The 16,922-nt window shown below is 41.3% G+C and overlaps 3 non-coding genes across 3 annotated transcripts; all 3 read right to left on the bottom strand.

Annotated features, from left to right (window-relative positions):
• Window positions 1-4,072: 4,072 nt before the first annotated feature.
• Window positions 4,073-4,145, bottom strand: TRNAK-UUU (transfer RNA lysine (anticodon UUU)). The gene has a single exon. It is a non-coding gene; the product is annotated as a tRNA-Lys (tRNA).
• Window positions 4,146-6,680: 2,535 nt separating this feature from the next.
• On the bottom strand, window positions 6,681-6,751 carry TRNAG-GCC (transfer RNA glycine (anticodon GCC)). The gene has a single exon. It is a non-coding gene; the product is annotated as a tRNA-Gly (tRNA).
• A 9,881-nt stretch (window positions 6,752-16,632) lies between these two features.
• Window positions 16,633-16,703, bottom strand: TRNAG-GCC (transfer RNA glycine (anticodon GCC)). The gene has a single exon. It is a non-coding gene; the product is annotated as a tRNA-Gly (tRNA).
• Window positions 16,704-16,922: the final 219 nt, after the last annotated feature.

Below are 16,922 nucleotides of genomic sequence, written 5' to 3'. Positions count from 1 at the left end.
TATCTTTTCGTAACGAAAACAGCTTTTTCCGCTGGGACCTCCAATTCTCGCCGCTAAGCGCATGTATGGAAAAAATTGCATCTTTCATTTGACGACCCAACCTCCTTAAATCCCGCGAGGAGCGTCTACATCCCTACCCGGGATTCAAGGAGGATTTTGGGTAATTGGCCGGAGCGCCTTGGAGGGACAGCTGTAACGAGGTTACCCGACTCCGGCCCCGTCGAATTGGGACGTGGGAGATACCGTATGGCACGCTCGTACAGCGTTCACGTGGGCCGATAATTCGATGGAGTCCCTCCTCTTAATATGCTCGCAACACTACGTCAGAATGTCATTGAACGGGGTGAGATCCGATTCATGCAATAGTGGTGCCGTAGTGGTTTCTCGCCGTTTCGATTCCCGCGCGAGCTTCGCTATTCTGTAGCTCGGAGAATAATCTGTCGTTAACCCATCAGCAACGTAAATCTTCACTAATAACAAATATCTCTCGCCCACAACTCCATTCCACGAGGGTAATTCATAATCATCAATATTTCAATCCTAAGATCGTTTTACCTCAGCCCTCCATTCTTCCCTATTTAGTGTTAATCCCCTCACACTCAGATAGGTTCCCTGGTTTACGTCCTTCTTAATTAGTCCTATGTACCTTGGCCTTGGCCTTCCTCGCGGGATCATCCCTTCTGAAGAATTCTGCATGTCCGGGTTTTCACCGCGTTGTTGTTTGAAGCCGACAACAGTTTCGCCGAAGTTTCATCCGGCGTCTTCAGGTCGAAGATGAGGGACTCAGATTTTGGCCGTCCTTATATAGGTGGTCCCGTCCAAGTGCTGCTCTCTGATTGGTCCTTTTTCGGAGGACTCTCTTCCACGCGTTGTGGAGATGGTAGCCTTCATCTCTATTGAAATTCGCCGGGTTTTTGGCTATCTCAATAGCTTCTCTGATTAGGCGTGGGTAATATCTACTTTCCTTACTTATGATTGTAGCGTCATGGAATAGAATATCATGGCCGGGTTCACTCCACTTATGCTCGGAGATGGCCGAGAGGTGAAACTGTTTGTTCGTAGTAGCCCGGAGGTGTTCTTTCATCCGAACTTTCATAGCTCGGCATGTTTCCCCGATGTAGGCTTTCCCACATGAACACGGTACTTGATAGACCCCTTCGTATAGGTCTTTCGAGATTTTGTCCTTCGGTCCGGGGAGCGCGTCCGCTATTTTCTTGGTGCAGTTGAATCTTGTCACCACGTCGTGCTTTTTAAGGATTCTGGCTATCTTCTCGGATGTTCCGGATACGAAGGGGATAGTCGCGTATGCCTTTGGGTCCGGTTCCGTCTGCTTGATTGACTTGTCAGAATCTCGTCTTCGCCTTTCTTCCCTGGCGGTCCTTTTTAGGACCATATCGTTCCGATAGCCGTTTTGTTTTAGTGCTCTCAGGAGATGTTTCTTTTCAGTCAGCAAAGAATCGGCGTCAGAGATTTCATACGCTCTGTGAACTAGTGTGTCCACCAAAGATGTCTTTTGGAGCGGATAACAAAACGGCTATCGGGGAAACATGCCGAGCTATGAAAGTTCGGATGAAAGAACACCTCCGGGCTACTACGAACAAACAGTTTCACCTCTCGGCCATCTCCGAGCATAAATGGAGTGAACCCGGCCATGATATTCTATTCCATGACGCTACAATCATAAGTAAGGAAAGTAGATATTACCCACGCCTAATCAGAGAAGCTATTGAGATAGCCAAAAACCCGGCGAATTTCAATAGAGATGAAGGCTACCATCTCCACAACGCGTGGAAGAGAGTCCTCCGAAAAAGGACCAATCAGAGAGCAGCACTTGGACGGGACCACCTATATAAGGACGGCCAAAATCTGAGTCCCTCATCTTCGACCTGAAGACGCCGGATGAAACTTCGGCGAAACTGTTGTCAGCTTCAAACAACAACGCGGTGAAAACCCGGACATGCAGAATTCTTCAAGCCACCGCCGCGAAAATCTACGCAGCCATATCATCCCTTCTGTTTTCCCTTCCATTATATCCCTAATCAATCCCTTGTGTCTCAATGTGTGTCCAATCCATCTATTTCTTCTTTGCCGTAGAGTTCTCTTTATTGCCCTATCCTCTTCTGCTCTTCTCTGTATATACTTCATCGTTTCCCTCTTTGCCTGTCCATTTAATCTTCAGCATTCTCCTCCAGCACCATGTTTCAAATGCTTCTATTCTTCGTTGGTCCACTTTTCCAATATTCTATGTCTCCGATCCGTAGAGTGCCATGCTCCACACACGGGCTTTTTGACGAATTGCTTCCTTGTTCATCTTGTTCAAAGGACATCTTATGTTCTTTGGACATAGTAGATGCCTCTTCTCAACGAGGGCAATTAAATAAATAGAAATCGCAAAATTAGAATTGAGACAATGATAATCGAAGTAACTTCCTGAAATAAATTTCACCCTTTTGCATAATCAACCTGCACATTCAGAGGCACATACGCATCACATCTCTCTACATGTCCTTGATAGTCTGCAGCGAAGAAGTATTTTGTTTGCCGCCGCAGCCAACGAGTAACCTCTTGGGCTATACGGCATCATCATTTTCGCAACGTCGGCCACCTACATGAGTTTTTGAAAACCCAAACAGATGAAAATCCCTGGGGGCCAATTCGGCCCTTTACGGCCGATGTTCCAAGGATTCCCAAAAAAATGTTCGTAACGGCTCCTACGCTTGTCTTGCAGACGCTAGCGACTTATTTATTGGCCTACCCTCGTACAACAGGATATGGCGAATCAGCATCATCTTGGGTCGTCCTGCCACGGAGCGAGTTCACTCATTGTGTGACCTCCGTGGCCGTTTGTCCCGAGCCTTTCTCTTGGTTTCTTTGTACTTTCTTCCAATCTTTACTATGTCCAACATCCTATACGCTGTTTTATCCCTCGGGAAGAGAGGAGAAATGAGAACGATGTGGCGAAAGACTCGTTGAATACGAGATAAGTGAAATATTGATTACAAACGAGCTAGGCTCACAAATTGTTAAGAAAGCGAACAAAAATATTTCACTTACGCAGGGGTATTCGGAGGAGGGGGAAGTGTTCATGACGCAAACGTCCTTGTAATTATTTAAGGCGCTTGATCTGGGCACCCTCAGCTTCGCCCAAAATGTGTGATTTCATCTACATCTACATAATACCCCGCAAGCCGCCGCAAGGGCGTGTGGCGGGGGGTGTTAGGACACCACCCGTAATTTAGAAAAGAAAAAGAGAAAAAAAAACCGCATGCAACCACAAAATCATATATCGACAAAAAAATACATGGCATACATTCATGCATGAACACTTATACCCCACTCACATGCAAACACTCAATCTACATCTTACATACACATGCACCTGAAAGTATACCTAACAGCTTTGCAGTGTTTAACTTTGCTCCGACTTGTAAATTCAACGTTTTTAATATTTCTAAAGTGACTTCGGTTTCTTGCTATTATGATTACTGATTGTTCGGGGAAAGAATGAGTATTTGTACCTATCTGTCCTGGAATCTATCTCCCTTAGTTTATCTTTGTGGTCTGATCTACTTAAGTAGTGTGGGGCCATTATAATTCCTTCAGTGTCATATTTAAATTCGTTCGTTCTGAACCTTTCTAAAAGTCTAAGCCTCGCTTGTTCTCTCCGCACTTCAAGTGGCTCCCAGCCTAAATCCCCTAAGAGACCTGTCACTTGTGTTCTTATCATAACAATTTTTAACGAATCTAGCGGATTTTCTCTGGACTTTATCTAATTCTTTTTGCCAAATTTTCTCCCAAGGATCCCAAATACTTGCGGCATATTCCAAATGAGGTCTAACTAGAGCAAAATAACACCTCTCTTTAACTTTTTCATTACATTTCCCCACCACCCGTTTTATGAAGCCAAGTTAAACATAAAATAACAATAGTTAAGAATTCCAATTTTATGATCTCAACTAGGTAGTCTGTTCTTGTAACATTATGTGTGCATCTATTAAAGCCCGGACCTAGGAATAATATTTTTTATAAAAGCTGCAATCTGTATCTGAAAAACTTTCTCTGCGAAAAAAAACGCCCAAACAGGGACTTGAACCCTGGACCCTTAGGTTAAAAGCCTAATGCTCTACCGACTGAGCTATCCGGGCTTCGTGTGTGTGTGGATTTTGTGGCTACCAGATTTTATCGGAAAATAACTGGGGGTAAGGAACTGGCCTCCCTTATTATCTTAACAAGTGAATTTATCCCTATCTCTCAAATCGAACTTCAGGTTGATCACTGTGTTGATTTATTAATTCCAATGCGATTGTACTCGCATATATTCTACTTGCACAGTACTGATAGGTGTAATTAACTTGTATTGAAACATAATTATAATTTATGATATATTCAAAATATAGCAACATATAATACGAAATGATCATGCAGGCTGTAAGTTTGTGCCCAATTTGTCGAAGAAGGGAAGAGGAGGCTGATGGTGAGGTGGGCGTTTGATGGATTGGCACTGCTGGCTAAGGTTTCTTAAGGAGTCACAGCTTAGCTCCACTGACGCGAGTCAAAACTCTCGTGGCGCGGCCCTGAACAGCCTATTCGAATCCATTGCACCCTAGCACTCCAGTTCACAAGGGACAGGGACTTTTCTTGGCGCGCGTTGAGCGCTTCGAAGAGAGAGATAGAAACGGGATCGTCAATCCGTTGAGATGGCGCCACAAACCTGCGTTTAAACGCTAGGGTGCGTTCAAATAACCCTCGCCGACCTTGTAATAGACTTGATGGACATACAAAGCATCCAACAATAGATGTATAAAATACGAGGCGGATAAGTAAAAGAAAATATTAGAGGAGGAGAAGCCAATATGGAGCGCGATGAGGAAGAGAAGACCAAGAGGAATTGGACACACCTTGGGGAATAATGGATTTGTTTGGATCATAACAGAAGGGAAAGACCTTAGGACGAGGGAAGGTCAAGTACTGGGGCAAAGTAAAGAGGGATTTTAGGCGGTAGAGCTAATAAATGGGTTCAGAAAAAATGATGAATGTGATGTCCCATCGCGCTCCACCTGGCAAAGGGGAAGCACATACAAACATTACGTGCGTCGCGACCTTGAAGAGATTTGAGCACTTTCGGTATCCAATAGTCACGACTAATGTAAATTTGACCATATTCAGAATGGACGAGGTCGACTCCATTTAAGTCGTATTTCCAAACTGGCCATCTTCGTAGGGTCTGAAAGCAATTGAACTCATAATTTGAAAACATATCGATGAGAATATGGAAGAAATTTGTATTTGTTCGTAGACCAGACGTCTCATCGAATAATAAGGGTCGTTGTCTCCAAAAGGCGAATGTTTGAGTGAAGAAAGTAAAGGAAAAAGCAGCTAGGTTCGCGAATTTATTGCGGGGTATTCGCTCTGTTAAAAAGTTAAAAAGAAGAGATTTTTCTCTCCAATAATCTGGCGTGCAATAAAGTAATGATTTATGTCGACACCGTTTGAAGCGAATTATTTTGCACCATAAGATTCGGTGAATCTTTTAGGAATTGAAATTGAAGGAAGAGATGCGTTGGATTGCGGCTAACGCATAACATTAAATAACAGTTTTTCGACCGTGCAGGAGAGAGGTTGCGGGTTCCGCTCGCCTGTAACCGGAATCCCAGTGACGGGGAAATTGTAGCGATGCGAATCCCGTACACTTTGAGAGCGGCTTTTCATTGTATTTGCGCCAACCCCGAAAGATATTACTCAAAGGCATTGATGCACAACCTTTTCCCACAAACGTGAAGGGCAACAGATATTTCCCGAGTCTGCGGGCTGCGCTAGAAAAATTGAAGTTGCTGAATATAAAAATTATTTCATGCATTTTAATTGTTTTATAATGTAGATATGATATTATATTATGTACGTAAAATGTCTATTTGAGAGAAATATTTAAGGAAATTCAAAAGAACAATTATTTTTTATCATTTCAATGCGTCTTGAAGAAATAAAAATATGATATTTCAAAACTCGCATGGCTAAATTTATCAGCATCAATTTTTGTGGGCCGCATCAAAGCATTAGCGGTTCCACGCGGCCCGCGAGCATTGTGTTATGTGCGTTCTAAAGTAAAATTCATAGGTCTGCACGTTTAAAATCCAAGGGGTGATAAAGATCGTTTCTTAAGCGACGATCCAAAAGCTAACATCTCATATCTTAAGTTTTTACTCGAAATGTCACACCTACCTTTTTGTTCAATTAATTTGCGAACAGTTTTTGCTCTTCAAATGTAAAGTACTTTCAATTAGTTGCAGGTAGTATTTCTTTAACGTTTGATCAAGTCATTTATTTTCCTTTTCCAACTTTTTTTTTGAGTAAAATGTGTTTAAATTGTGTATTATTCATGACAACGCAAAAGATTGCTGGACCCACCGGTGGCGTTTCGCAGGGTGTAGTCAAGGAACGAGATCACTATCTAATGGCACGTAATCTCTCGAGTTTTCCTATCTGGTCCACCCGAATTTATAACGAACGCGGTTCTGAAGTCCTACCCTATTTCCAAAACGAATAATAATTTTTGCGTCACTTCTTATAGAAGATCAATTAATCGAAACTGAAGATTTCAAGCAGTCTTTAATTTTCAGTGGCCTCCAGGGATAAAGGAAAAGGATAATAAAAGTAAAATAGCCTTCGGTTTAAAAAAAAGATGCATCGGCCGGGAATCGAACCCGGGCCGCCCGCGTGGCAGGCGAGCATTCTACCACTGAACCACCGATGCTTTGTCTAACTAAGTGAAATGTTTCCACTTTGTTAAGGCTTGCTTACTTGGATCTTGACGAGTATTTTTTTTGTTCTGCTATAGCCTACTCAGCGCCAGCCATGCGTGCTCTTCTTCCGTTGCGCGCGTCGTAGAAACACGTTCACTCGCGGCATATTCGGTGTCGGGAGAGCAACGGCGTGGAATCTCATTTGTAGGTCGATTATCTACGAGTAGTATTTGCTCATTCGCCTTGTTCCAACTCTAGAAACGCCTTCCCCTTCAATTCAGAACACTGTTTAATAAATCTGATTCTTCGACCTATATTACCCTGCGCTTTCCCGTCAAGGTCTTTCGCAGTCCAGATGCACCTACTTGTAAACCGCGTAAAATCAGCTGAAAACGTCACCACCAGGAAACCAAAAAGAATTCCATGATTCCTGCGTATCCAAGAAATAAGAAAATACATAAAAACGTGATCCGATCCACCACCTTCTTGAATTTAAGGTCCATAGCTTTTCAAATAACCTACCCCGCTCTCAAAACTCTACTTTGGACAAGGTCTCGGAATAGCACTATGAAAATACTAACCAACGTAGAGCCCCTTAGAGAGCGTCACCGCTAAAGCTGTGTGTTCGTATAGCAGCCATTACAATGAAACTATCTCAGAACGACATCTCATCCGCATTGTCATGGTAACAACGCACATTGACAATGCTCTAATATATGATTTTTTATTGAGCTGGGAGTACAACTGACCCCGTGGGGGCCGTTTTGTGTAATTTTTACTTTATACAGAATACGAAACCGCCATAGAAATAATTTTGATGATTTAGTTTCGCCAAGGAGTGAAATGTATCGAGTTCTGGGCAGTGGGCTTGCTCTCTCATTATTCTACGAACGTGCCTTTGATCCAAACGGGATCGAACTCTATAGTCTCCACGGCGTTAACCATGATTGGCATCCTTGAAAGTGTGGAATAACATTTCCCGAGAGGTATTTCATACCAAAGGAATATTTACTCAATTCCGGAACTCACCTAGCTACTCTCGGCTTATGGTCCTTTATAAGTGCAATCATTCATTTCAAAGGTCTGTGGTCGGTAAAAAAGAATGAAACGACGACCTAATGGATACACTGGAAATTTCTTGATCATATGACCCGCGACTAAGCACTCTAATTCTGCAGTAGAATAGGAGTCCTCTGCATTACGTATGTAGTTGTCTGCTCGCGTGAGCAACAGGATGTCTCCATCCTTGAATTCTTGAGATGGTACTCCGCCAAGGGAGCAGCTTGATTCATCAATAGTTAGAATGAGTAATTTGAAAAATTCAAAAGTAGTTGCTTGATGAGACATTGGCCTTAAATTTTTGATACTTTGATAGTGTCCATATCCCCAAATGTACACACGTATATCTTTAAGAACCAGCTTCGCGAGAGAAGTAGAAATACGGAGAAATATTGGAGTGAATTTCCCATAATATCCGGTAAGACCCCAAATATGGCTGAATTGTTGGGGATTCTTTAAGAGATTTGTTTTTGTGACGCTGTCTTATGCGCTACTTGGTGGAAGTATTTCCATAGTAAAAGAGCTAAGACTAACTTTGCAGATCCCACTGGACTTTTTATTTTTCACGACTATGTTTTCGTTGCAAGGCAACATCATCAGGTGGTGACGCTAATCTACTAAGTCAGTCTTCGTTCTTTTACTAGATTTGAGTTTGTCTTCGTCCGGTTGCAAACTTTATACCGACATCACATACCGTAAAAATGTCCCTTCTTTCGAAAAACGAGGCATTTCCAGGGTAGTTTACATTCCCTAAATCTATAATCATGATATCGTGAGGATATTCTCTGCCCTATATCACCAAGGGAATAGAACACTGATGAGTGCATGGAAGAGTATGGCCTTGGTATGTCTTCTTCCTATAACATGAATTTTATTCAATGAATATTTCAGTTCCACTATTTATGACTAAACCCTGGACATAATCACTGAACGAGTAGACACTTCCAAAATCTATTTATTTCGGCACCACAAGTTTCGATGCATATCTGGTACCAGATGCATGGCTGGTAATATGTTGATACCGGTGGTACCGATGAACTTTATTTTGAAAATATACGAAGTTTACGCTATCAGTGATAATCAATTTTCATATAGAGTAGCCTTAGAACTCACGTAGATATGATAATTTATGGTGATATTTTAGGCCACCAGAAAAATAATACTGTCAAATTGTTTTAGGTACAATATTTTTTTATTGATATGTATGCATTAAGCGTATTTAGCCAACATTAATCGATCATTTTCTCACAGAATACAACTCTGAGCTTTAGAGATATAATAGCACTCTCAAATGAGACATTTTCATGGTTTCCAATTTAAGTGTTGAAAGCGAATTGTTTGTCTCATTTCGCCTCTCAATGATGAAAATTTTATTCAAATTTAGCGTGTTTACTAATTATATGAATCTCAAGTCGTTTTATAAATAGATACCTATTTAAATACTGGGCCATAGGTCGACCTTTGTTGAACCTTCGAAGGACCCTAGATCCCTATGTGGGTTTCGTGTAACGAGGGCGTTATTTGTTTGGCTTAGGTTAAGGACTAGAAAATGTCCCCCGAGCAGAAATTAATAATGCACTTTAATCCATATCGTTGATATTTTCAAAAAATGTCTGATGACTCGCAGATAAAGGACCGATGACGTCAACTCACTGGTCCATATTATATTAATATGGATACGAATCTCCTTTCTCCACTAGCGTGAGATTTTAATGAATAGCACGGCACGTTTTGATGAGTCCGTGCTGAGAGATTACATTGCATGAACTTTAACGATATCTATCATGATTGAGTGTAATTAGGCCCTGGGTTACTTTTTTCATAGTTATCAGTCAATCTAAGAGCAACTTTACGGTGAACGGCGAAAAAGACTGGATTCGTGAAAAACGTCGATAGAGACAATTAATGGCGATGCCATAAATTGCCAAAATTGGCGATGCCATAATGGCATGATGGATTTTAAGGACAGAGGCATTTTTATTAACTCCACATTGGAGTAAGTTACTAGTTAGATATCTCACTTTCGATTTTTGAATGCAATTAAAAACCAAGAAAATAATACATTCAGGAGCCTCATAATATTTCTAAAGCCGTAAGTTCTCTTCAATGAGAAAATTAAAGATGAACCATCGCATTATGCAGAGTAATTTCAGTTCGAGGCAAAATTATTAAATTATTATTTTTTCCCATTAAAAAGTATTATTGTTTGCACATAGTATTCAAGAGAAATAAAAATCAAGAAAAGGTCCAATAAGTCCGACTTTATTTATTTTTTAAGTTATAATAGAATACAGTCATTTGTAATCAAGTATCTTCAGCCCGGTTAAATTAAAATGACAAGACTCCAGGGTACTATATGAGATGTCTTCATCATTTTTTTTATAAAGTGATCTTAATTTTGTAGGATGTAGCTTGCAAATCTTAATCGAAAACCGAAAAAAAACGTATACCAAAATTACGCATTGGTATTCATTTACCCCAGTATTTAATACAAACACTTTTTTCGCTGCCGACGTGGCAGGAATTCATAACCGTCTCCGTTTACCTTCGCTCGAAATCAGGCTAGGTGTTTTTTCTCTCACGAAGCACTGCCCCCGCCCCTGTTCTCCAGTGGAGCAAAAGCTCCTAGACCCCGTCCACCTCGAAACAATGAGTTATGGTCCCGTCATTGTGTTTCCACTCGGGTGGAAGCGGGTCGAGGAGGCGGGCGATTTGCAAGCCGGGGGGTGAGAGGGTAGGGGTGACCACCGCCTCATTCCGACGCAGAGCAAGGAGACGCCGATGTTTGAAGGACGCCCTGCGTCGGTCGTCGATCACCCCGCGCGAGGTCCCCTCCGTCGTACCGTGCGATCCGTCGCATCTTTGGACCACACTGACCGAAGGTAGGGAGCCCCGGGGGGGTTGGGGGGAGAAGAACGGGGGGTGGGGGTGGAAGCGGGGGGACGTTTGGCGCCCCCGACTTGCATTCGAGGATCTTCCATTTTTAAGCGGCGCTCGAGCGCATCCGAGCGACTCGATTAATGGTCTCAGAGCTGTACGACGCATTATTTAAACGTGACCACGGGTGTTTTTTTCTTTTGTTTTTTGTTCTATCCCGTGACAACACGTGCGCGGAATTTTCACGGCGTGAAGGGGGGATAATTTCTCCATTAATCTTTGGTGTCGGACCATCGTCTCGACTCAAACGCTTCAGAGTCTTCGAAACACTTTGAACTGGTTTGTATCGGCTTTGCGTATTGGAAACTATGTAATATCCCCAAACACCTTTCTGATGTTTTAAGCTGAAAGATTGTAAAATAGGGAAAAACCTTATTTTTCATCGCAGTACTCAGATCTAAAAACGATTTCTTGTGCCCATAATATATGTGACATGTTATTTAGATTTGCTTTGAAGTTTTAGAGATTAAATTATAAATGAATATTTCATTGACCTTAACAACCCACCTTAGCCGTTGAGCAGGGCATTTATGAAGTGTTGACCCGAGCGCAGTTTCGGTTTTCAAGCCAAGCAGGGACTCCATACATAACTTGAAGAATTAATTCAGATATTTAGATGCATGGCATATATTTGAACTCCGATGATAGATTCTTCTACTAATGTTTTCCGACGTCAATGGCGCTGACAAGGCAAAGGGCTTACCTGGATTTTTGGTTTTCTAATAAATTTCCGATAAAGCACGATAATTTTTTGCAACTATTTGCATAAATTGTACTGTATTGATCCATTGTAATTTTAATTTTTTCGAAGATTATCCTGACTATCGTTTGACCCGGAAGTTTTGAACTAGAAAGAGGAAGGAAATAAAATCCTTGGGAGAGGGTTTGGATGCAATTCAATGTAAGCCTTTCAACCCCCTTTGATTTCAAGCTGCCTGCATTCATAAAGATTGATGTCTTATGATACAATTGAGTTTATTGTGTTTGTTTTACAAGCTCAGCTATGGAAGCGGTAGCGAAATTGAACCTGATGACCCGTAGGCTTGTACGGCAGATATTTCAACCGGCAAGAACAGTTACCATAGTCACGAATAGATTTATTTCTTCCATTTCTCCTCCGATTGACGTTAATGAATATCTACCTCCTTCCTATGGTAATTTTAATTAACTCAGTAATTTTTGTGACTGTGTGGATCATCAAATTATAACACCAAAGTTGATGCTATGTGGGAATCAGACATTTGAGGCAAATTTGTCTGAATTGGAATAGAATTAAATCTTAAAACTAGAAATTGGGCGAAAGTCAGCCATATAATTAAGGTTAAAATAGTATAAATAGGAAAAATTTTATGAATTCATCATATTTCAAACATGCCTAAACTAAATTTCATCCATACTAGAATTATTTCAACCCTTTGTGTTTGAAATGCCATGAGACTTTAAAATGGTCTTTATGGAAGATAATGGAACAACACTGAACATTATAATTAGATGACTGAAATAATGAACTTTCAAATCTTCCTCCCAATACTTGATATGCTATGAGTTGAATTACCCCATCTAATATATTCTCTATACACTGATTCTCATTTTCGCTAATATTTTACCCTTAAAGTACATCAGTATTCATTCGACAAGATTACATTTCAATCACCAGTCTTTACTCCGATCCGAAATCGTTTTTAAACCCCTTAATTTCTTAGTCTCAGGAGTGATTTGGCAGAATTGGAACGCGCTAATGACTAATGATTGCAATTCCCCGCTAGTTGAACAATGTTCGAGTATTCTCAAATAGGTGACGATTCAGGCCCCGTGTCAAGATGACACGGGGCCTGAATCGTCACCCATCATCAGAAAACGTGCAAGTTCGGTATTATGTAAGCCTTTATCTCGGAGGAAAGGGAGCGGAAATGGGTGATGATGGATCTGCTTCCTTCCCATTCTCCCAATGCACCCTTTCATCCTCCCCCCTGCGGGCAGAGGTGTGACAGGAAGACCCCCTCTCTTTATTTCCCCCGAGGTAAGAGTGCTCATAAGATGGTAGTTTTGCTCATTCCACCCCTGAAGATGACGTAGCATCAACATGAAAATCTGGCCAGATATACATTTGGCAAATATAGGAAAATTAGATTTCCTTGATCATTATAATATCTCTAAATGCCCTATTTTAATAGTCACGCATTTTACGGCCATAACTAAATAATTTGGAAGCCGAAAAGAGCATTAGAAACGGGCCATCACAGGGATCCATACTCGGTCCTTTTCTTTGGAACATCGCCACGAACGATTTGCTGGATCAATCCCTTCCTGGAAACTGAAGATGGACAGCCCACGCTGACGACCTTATGATCACAATGCCTGTAAATTCCACGAGAGAAATAGAAAAAATCGCAAAGGAATGTTGTCATATAGTGGAGTCATGGAGTGCAAAAGTAAAATTAAATATTCCTATTATTAATAGACCAAATACATCGTGTTCGGGGAAAAATTGTTACGAAACCCAACTATTAAAACCTATGGTCAAAACATTAGAAAAGCTTTCACAGATACCTGGGCATTGAATTCGATGACAGACTAACATTCCAAGAACACGCAAATCACGCTGCTGGCAATGTCAAGAAAATATTTGACAACTTAAGAAGGTTGTGCAGAAACAGATTTGGCATCACCACAAATAGCTTAAAAACTGTATACAACGGAGTCACCATCCCAATATTGGCATATGGCTGGGAGGTGTGGGGAGAGGGACTAAATGGCAGCAGAATCCGGAGGAAACTGGAGGAGGCCCAAAGATCTTGCCTAATTGCAATATCCATGAGCTACAATACGGTCTGTAATGAAGCTCTACAAATAATAACTGGGATACAGCCGATAACAGTATCAATAGAGAAAAGAAGAATCAAGTCACGGATGAGGTAGATGGGAGAGACTACTCCAGGAGATGTACCATTGTCTCCAACTGAGAAATGGAGCAGGAACAGGAAGATAATAAGAAGCGCATTTCCTGGAGGAATGGAAGCGGGAAATATTAGAAAAGGGGAAAATAGCCCGACAATTCCTACCTAGCGTGAAGGAAAGAATGAAGATCAACTTTAAAACTTAGAAAGAAATTATCACACAAATTTCAACAGGACACGAGGATATTAAATCATACCTCTAGAAAATAGGTAAAAAAGGAGGGGACATGTGAATGCATGATGAAGGGGACACGGGAATACACAAAGAGTCCTCCACCGTCCAATTTATGTCGAGGAAAGACCCGAACTGGAAGCTATCCTTAGATATTTGCATAACGTCCAGCAAATTTGGAATTATCTACATGAGGAACCGATTAGGAAATTTTGCATAGATTTATCAACAAAAGATAAAGTGGGAACGGGGAGAACGACGGAAAGGAAGGGCATGTAACTCATATTTTGTATTTTGTAAAAAAATAACGAAATTGTATTAGGGGGTTAAAATAAGGTACTCCAAAAAAATTGAAACCCGATTCTAATCGAACAGGCCAAATTGCTATTATTATTATCTTACGGCCATTACTGAATAATTTTCTTTTGAGCCCTGGGGTTGATTGAGAAAAGCGTTGGCCTTCCGCATTTTCTCGAGTAATTGAAGTTGACGTATGATTGTTTTTTACATTTCCGTGCGTATGGCTCTATATGCGTATGTCGTGTCCCAAGATCTTGAAATTTTCCCCACGTGCTTGATCGGCTTCGATGAACGGACGCGGAGGAATTCGGCGAACTCGGTCTCTTCACCGGGACGGTGTCTGCCGGCGTGCCTCCTCCGCTAACCAAGGACTGGACAAAGGCGAACGGTGAACTTCCGCAAAAATACAGCATCTGAGGCGACGCCATATAAATAGATGATAACAACCAGCACTCTGCCGTAATTCACCCGGTGGCATTTCTCTCTAATAAAATAGGAATAAAACGATATTTAAAGCTTAAAAAACGGCATCAAAGACACCCCTCATCATGAAAATCCTTATATGTGGATGCAAATATCGCATTAATACATATCAGGAGAGCTGAAATCATTTTTTTATCCAAGTGTCAGAATGGGCTTACATGATAGAGTTAAATACCAATATTTTAAACAGAATAAAAAAAAGAACGTGCCAACGCACTTGGACAAACGAGGCATATTCATAAAGTAAGGGCCGTTTGCTTATATTTAAATATTGGCGCTTCAGAACACAGTTTTACTCCTGCAGCGCCATCTAATGATTCATTTAGAAGCTATAGCAGCATTTGTTTTGTTTCAGAAGTCGTTTGCTGGTCCGTGTATGCAAACAACAATGTCTACGACAATCGTCCATCCCGCCAGCTGTGAAGTGCGTTGTTCTGTCATACGATTCTTGTATGCAAAAGGATTGTCGGCTGCTGAAATTCATCGGGAGTTATGCCTAGTTTATAAACCTACGGTTATGAGTGAAGGAAAGGTTAGACAATGGTGAAGTGATTTAAAAAAATGGACGAACGAATGTTAATGACGAAGAGCGAAGGGGCAGGCCCAGTATTCTGACCGATGAAAATGTTTCGCAAGTGGAGTTGCCTTGTCTAAAGTTGACTTTAACTTAGTGGGCTGTGCACAACTATGAATGCCTGTGGCACTGTATGTACGGGATTTCGTCGCAACATCTTGTTCCTATGAGGTCCCCTAAATGTCGGAGTTTTAGAGGACGCCTCGATGACTTAACTGTATAAAGCACTCGGCCGGGTATCGAGGTATCGAAGATCGAATCCCGGTCAAGGGGAATAATTCTTACTCTTTGAAATTGTAGCATTATAATTACATTGTACGATAAATGGTAACTAGGGGACAGGAGCGCGTTTTTGGGTACGGTAAGAATTCGACAGTGATTTTTTTCATTTTTTTCTTTCACTATGGGCATGGAGGTCGTCGCAATTCGATTTGTCAACGGAAATTCGAAATCTTAGGGGAGCAGAATGAGATCATGTATACAAAGTTTGATTCGATATGAGCAGTTAGCCTGCATGCAGCACCTGTTTGAGGTTGGCAGCCCAGAGTGATACAGATGTATACTATTCCGGCCAAATGTAAAACATTAAAGGAGAAATAAATTATTTCTATTGTTGCACTGGCTTAAGTGATACATGCAATTTAGAAAGGCGCCGTTACGTAGTTAGCAGCTGCGTATCCTTCCGTTCAGTGCAAAGTGAAAGTAAATGGCGCCGAGATATGATGCTAACAAGACAGCCAGCATTGCACCGAATTCAAATCTATGACTAAGACCGCAGTTTCAACTGATTTTTGAATTGAAAGGTAAAATCTTCTTGCAGAAGTAATTATTATTCAAATAATATTTGAAAAAATCGCGACATGGTTGAAACCATTGGAAATTTGCACATATAAAAAACAGAAATGTCCACGAATTTCCATGAAATTATTTTATCGAACAATGATGCACTGGGACATAGTAGAGTAAGAAAATGTATCTTACTTTGCAGTTAATATATTTTAGTAATAAAAAAAGAATAAAGAAACAGCACTTGAAATTTCTAGCTCAGTTTTTTATCAATTTAAATAGAACGTTTATTAGATGTAACCTTAGCCGTCTAGGATTTCCCAAGAAGACGTTTGCATTCGGAAAATCAGACATTCGGCGAAGAATCACAGTTGAGAGTGTCCGGAGGTTCCATCCCGAATCATCTTTCAGCTGTAACCCCGGCGCTCTGCTCAATGGGCTATCGTACCCCTAAATATGTAGATATGTTCTAATGCAATGTACTGCATAGAAATTGAAATACCTCAACGCCAAGATAGCATTTAATTGACAATCGCACAAAAGGAAAAAGGACGAGACACCGAAAACTCGGATTGTAAGGCATTAAAAATTGAAGTAATTAATTATCTCTGATTTAAAAACAATTGCATCGGCCGGGAATCGAACCCGGGCCGCCCGCGTGGCAGGCGAGCATTCTACCACTGAACCACCGATGCTTGAATTAAAGTAAAGTGAAGAAAAAAATTTTACTTTTTCCACTCGTGGAATCGTGTACGTTTTTCACTTTGGCCTACTCAGCGCCGCCGGCCGGGCGCTTTATTCTTCTTCTGCGCATCTTGGGACGTGCACGCGCCGCGGTCTTTGAGAGTGGATTTCTGGAGGAGGGCATTGCACCTCGCGAGGAAATCTCACTTCTCGACTGTGACTGGGTGGCG

The sequence above is a fragment of the Hetaerina americana genome, unplaced genomic scaffold (genome assembly GCF_022747635.1).
Source record: "Hetaerina americana unplaced genomic scaffold, ioHetAmer1.1.p SCAF_7, whole genome shotgun sequence".
Taxonomy (NCBI): Eukaryota; Metazoa; Arthropoda; class Insecta; order Odonata; family Calopterygidae; genus Hetaerina; species Hetaerina americana.
The sequence above is the reverse complement of the archived record's forward strand: the minus strand, read 5'-3'. Positions and strand labels throughout refer to the sequence as shown.